General features: G+C 29.7%; 1 long non-coding RNA gene across 1 annotated transcript; it reads left to right on the top strand.

The window, feature by feature from the left end:
• Positions 1 to 923: 923 nt before the first annotated feature.
• Positions 924 to 3,654, top strand: LOC106684132 (uncharacterized). The gene is made up of 4 exons (XR_001343651.2): positions 924 to 1,398; positions 3,026 to 3,070; positions 3,370 to 3,440; positions 3,511 to 3,654. It is a non-coding gene; the product is annotated as an uncharacterized lncRNA (long non-coding RNA).
• Positions 3,655 to 5,981: the final 2,327 nt, after the last annotated feature.

The raw sequence follows: 5,981 nt of genomic DNA, 5'->3' as shown, positions 1-5,981 counted from the left end.
GGGAGGAATTTGATGGTTTGGTGGAGCCCCAGAGCTCAATTCCATATGTCCGAATTGGTCTGATTATCGTAGCGTATACTAAATTTTTGTGGTGAATGGAAAGTTTAGAGCGTTTGTAGCGTAAGTGTTGTAGCAATCGGAATCTACGAGCAGTTTCTTGTCGTTTCAGTCTTGGTAAATATATATATAAATGAATGTTTACAAATAAATATATACTTACTCCATCCACTTGGTCTTGCTGGGCAACAACGCAGGATAAATCCGAAACCCTAAAAAAGACAATGATTTTATAAACAATCTGACTCAAGTTAAATTATTAGCAAGGAGAATCTTTGAGTCATTGATAAAATTTATTTAGGGAACAACAAACAAGCGGATCATTATTTTATTTTCAACGATATTATAGGAATTAAAAAATACTAAAGTACAAGTTACTATTGTACAAATCTGTGTAATTGAATTAAGATAAATCTACAAGACTAATAGTATAAGGATAGGTGGATCCGAGGGTAGCATTATAAATATAGGTAAGGAATAGGATGGATTAAGAATATCAGGTTGGATGTTAAAAGTTTTGAAGAGGTTTTCGCTGAATATTTTGGGTTTTCTTCATCTGATCGTGTTTTAGTTTTATTTTCAATTAAAAGTGGATGGTTGAAGGATTTGAAAAATTTTAGTAGTAAATAGTAAAACCTTGGTCCTCCAATATCCGAAACCCTAAAAAAGACAATGATTTTATAAACAATCTGACTCAAGTTAAATTATTAGCAAGGAGAGTCTTTGAGTCATTGATAAAATTTATTTAGGGAACAACAAACAAGCGGATCATTATTTTATTTTTGGGTGTAATATAAATTTTTTGAAAATAATAATGATAACATAAAATTGAGTACAAACCGGCAATAACAATATGGAGTGAAAAAAATACTAAAATTAAAAATTTTTAACTAACTACAAAATTAGTATTATTGATATTCAATAGCTAACACTTTGTCAAAGTAACTAAATATAAACTCCAAGTTATTTCGTAAAAATCATTATGTTAAATTATAATAGGAGACATTATTAATCTTGTTACATAACAAGCTATCTGTTATTGACCCCAGAAATAAAATGTATATTTCCTCACATCATCAATTGTTTCTTTTTTTAAAATTATTCAAGAAGACAAATAGCTTGATCATTCCGCTAGCAGATCTAGTTTGGAAAGGTTTAAAATGTCATTGCTACAAGAGGCCGTCCAGCGTGATATTGAGGAGGATCCAGCAGTCCTGTTGGAGACCCTCAGTCTGCTGGAAGCTATGCAGCAAATGCATAAGAGGAAGAGGGAAGAAGAAGAAGAGAGGGTGCGGCGGGAAGCAGAGTCCGCAGCGGCAGCCCTAGTGGATTATTGGTGAGGTAGGCCTCTATCAATATAATTATTGTACTAATAATGTTTATTGTGTAATAATACTATTATAAGGTTAGGAGCTAAGGGCTTCAAGACAAAATTAACTCAATAAATAAACTCAATTTACGCTTCTGTATTGATAAAATTACTAACTAATAATATTACAATTTTGTCGTTATTAAATATTTCTATGTTATTAAACAGATAACTTTTTTGTGACAAAAAAAAAAGATTCCTATGATAAAACAAAAATCTGTACTTCTACAACTCGTAGTACTTAGTAAGGAAGTACTATTACTAGGATAAATTAAAAAAAATTAATTTAATTTATTTATAGTACCAATGGGTAGCTTCTCTACAAGCCTGTACCATACCATTATAATCCAGCACCAAATTGACTTGATGTATTTTTATGTAAATACGGTTGCAAATATTAATAGAAATAAATAAAAAGGAAGGAAGAATATCGATATTGAATTAATTACTAAAACCTATTAAAGTATTAACATTTATATATTAAAAGGACTTTAATATATAAAATGTTCAACATCAAAATTTAAAAAAAAATAAAAAGGAAAAAATAATTAATAACTAACTTAAACTTAACAAACTCAAAATTATCAACACTTTAGTCAAAACCCAGAAAATTAAAAAAATAAGAAATTAATTAAATAGTTCCATTTATTATTAAAAATATCCGTACTTCGGGCCTCAATATTTTTAATCTTTGGAAGGTGAGTGTTTACTGGGTTGTATTGATGCGTAGGTTGAAAGGTGAGTATTTATTTTTGTATTTATTTATAAAAGGTATTTATTTTTTGTTAAATCAAAAATTAGTTATATTAATAAATAATAAAATTTCAATAGCACTTTTTATAAATGACATTTAATTTTAGGTTTTCAGTACTTAATACATTAGTAGTGTTTTAGTAATTCACATTTCAGTATTTTTTTTTGTCAATAAATAATTGACTTCTAATGAAAAAAAAAATGAAAGTGAATTTAAGAAAATAATAAAGAGAAAAAAAAAAGAAATTACGATAGTATAATATCTTAGAGTGACAATAACAGAACTGATAAATATGCAATTTATAACAGATTGTCTAGGATTTCGGGATTAGGTCTTCAGGTTGTTGTTGGATTCCCCAGATTGTAGGTAACTGGGAGTGGAACTTCATGAACCTTTCTTTGATGTAATCCTTTATTGTCTCTATTTGTAATTTCCGATGCAATTGGCTGTTTCTTACAAACTAAGAAGCATCCACTGCAATTCTAATGCATTTTGAAAAAATTGTAATGTTTTCCTTTTCGTAAAAGATGCCTCTCCCCAGACTTCACAGCCATCCATCAGCAGCCCAAAACATATTATTTTAATTTTAAATTTTTGACCTATAGGCGGATCATAATTTTTTAAAAAGCATATATCATACAATGAAACAAAGTAATAATTATTATAGTTTTAGATTAATTATAAACTTTCTTAAAGTAACATTACTTACATGATACTACTAACAGAATTAAGCAGTATCTTTACTTGTTTAGTCTCTGCTCTGATTTTTCAAGCATAGATTCTACATATAAACTTTACGTGTTAACTATCGTAAACTAACAATCCAAATGTTTCCAATTTTACAGAATCATGGGCAGTACATAGGAGGCGTCTGCTGGAACCATATGAAGGTGAGTTAAACATTTTAATTTCTAAATTAACAACTACAGTTCCATCAGCTTATATATCTTATTATGAAACTAGGAATAGTATTTTAACATGTATAATTCAGTCGTATTTTTAGGTTTTTTTTTGGTTGATTTATATCTCATATAGTTCTGATAGTTCCCAATTATTACTACGGGGATAAGCCGTTTAGGTAGAGGCCGTAAGGGTTTAGAATTAATATAATTTTTAAATATGATGTAAAAAAATAATAGCTAAATTTTTAACATTTTTTGGAACCAGTATTATATTAGCATTTTTACAGGACATTTTATCTGGCGTAAGAGAAAGAGGCTGCTCTTACTTATAATATAAGAATATAATTTTTCGACTAGGGTAAGTTTTATAATCTAAAAAAAACTTTCAATGTTTAAATACAGTATTTATGATGTTGTTATATTTGAAGGTATTTGAGATACATTTTTGTGATGGGGACGACTAAACACTATATGAACATTGCAAGTCCTCTTCCAAAGATACTTAGGCTCCTTCCGTCCATTGAAGAACTCTCAATAAGGGATAAAAATCAATCGCTGACCCGATGTACATTGTAAGTAATGATCTTATAATACTGTAATATTAGTATGAGGTAATATAATAATGAAAGAATAATAATATATTAATGTAAATTATATAATTCAAAATATTAAAAAATATAAATTGATAGAAATCAATATACTTTATAAAATCATAAAGCATAAATATTTCAGTACCAGATAATACAGACGGTCAGTAAGTTTAAGGAATTAATTCTTAATCTAAAAATAAAGCTTTCAACGTTAATTATAATTTATATAATTAAGTTATTTGAACAATCCATTCCGTATGGACGTGAGTCAAACATTTTAATTTCTAATTTTAAAACAATCAGTGTCAGTTTGTTATTGTATGCATTGACGTTGAATTATATTTGAAAAATCTTCAAAAGTTGGTATTTCACCAACAGAACAAAATTCATTTTCAAAACGTCCACACGATTCAACATCCAATAACGAGAGGTAATACGTCATCAATAAAAATCCGGTCCTGAACATTCTTATTTTTGAAAATTTTCTCCAAAGAACGATACTCAAATTTTTTAATTGGTTTGAAACTAAAAATATTTCCTTAATAATTCGTGTATTGTCATACTTCTGTACCAGAGCTGCCCTGGCTTGTTCATAACCGTTCGAAGTTGTCATAATGGACGACATCGATTATAGGACTGAACACGTACTTAAGGTAATGGAATTATTGTATTTCACTCAAATTTACATTATTATAAATTAAAGAAATAAAGTTGTCTTTAAACGAAAACAAATTAGAAATTTGCCCATTAAATAAGGGTAGATTAATGGTTGGTAATTTAAACCACGATTCCAATTCCAATTTATTACTATTTTCGATAGCTGACTGGCGGCGGATGTTTCCCCTGTAATCCCAAAAGACAACTCCTCATATACTTATTTCTAGTCTCGAACCGTAAAGCATTAAACCGCGAGATCGATTCATCTTCATGGACGTAGGCAGGATTTCGTCAAGTGCGGAGCAGATCTTAGCCCATTATGCATATATGTATACTTATAAGTTAAGTATTGGTGACATAAAACATTGCCCTTCAACAATTGATAATCCAGGATTAGGATAGAGTAGTACTCTGTAGTTCTTCCTATCTTCCTCTCAGGAAGCATGAAAAGACTAGCAGGGGGGGGGGGGGAACAATTCACAAAATAGTAAATGTGAGAGCAGCCTAGCTCAAAAATCGAAAGAATCTTAAATTTGCCTGGAATGTTACAGCGACATTTCGATAATATTGCCTTATCATACCTGCACTGTATGCAATCGATTTACAGTTAAATGGCCTGCAATATCAGCTGGGTCTTATCCTCACTGGAACAATGAGGCAGAACTTCAATACCGAATGTCTTTCTATGTATTTCAAAATGGCTTCATTTAACCTTTGAAATAATTAACCTTATAACATGTTTACAGATCTAGAAAACGTACTAGACTTAAAAATTCTATTGAAACAAAATAACAGATTGACTCCGCTATCGAAAGATTCTCAAGATCTTCATTCTTCATTCTTTTTTGCCTAATTGGCAAATTAATTATAAATTAAATCATTTGTTATACTTCTAGAAATAATTTTAAAATAGACCCGAGTAATTAAAGGTGTTACAAACTGATACGTTCTTTTATATTTCTTAAAATAAAATGCGCCGACTTAAAAATGTTTCCATGTAGTAATTAGATCAAAATTGTTATACATTGCTGAATAGATATACAAAACAAAATTGAACTAGGGGAAGGGGGGTAGCACTGCCTTACTGTCGTGACAGTCTGTCTTACTGTCGTGACAGTCAGGTGACAAATAAATCAATTTTTTAAGGGGACCTTCAGTCGAGTCGGCAGAATCCTCAGAACTGCAGCTCTAAAATATTTATTGCCTCAGGTAGATGCAAAATTTCCTAAACGATTGTATGCTCTAAGTGCAGTTCAAGCGTAATAAACTAATATTTATGTGCTGCTAGGAATTTTGGGAAAGTGGAGCCAGAGGTGACATAATACACAATATCAATCGATGCCAAAACTTATTTCTATGTTCCACATATTAATTGTTTCCTGAGATATCCTATCAATTCTTCCTCACTCCGAAGCTGACAACACAACCACATAGTTCAGTTCTGCACATCACTGCTTTTCTTAAATAATGGTTAATTTGAAATATATATATATTATTTAGAACTAAACATATTCCCGAAATAATGGCGTGAATAAATTGTTTTTATATGATTTATAAAACCAATTGATGAAATTTTGTTTATTTAATAAAAAAAAATACAATTAATTTACAAGGCAAAACCTTTTTGCATTCTATTCTCATGGCTTAAAATA

This window comes from Halyomorpha halys, unplaced genomic scaffold, assembly GCF_000696795.3.
Source record: "Halyomorpha halys isolate HHAL.00 unplaced genomic scaffold, Hhal_1.1 Scaffold547.1, whole genome shotgun sequence".
Classification (NCBI taxonomy): Eukaryota; Metazoa; Arthropoda; class Insecta; order Hemiptera; family Pentatomidae; genus Halyomorpha; species Halyomorpha halys.
This window is presented reverse-complemented; position numbering and strand designations above follow the sequence as displayed.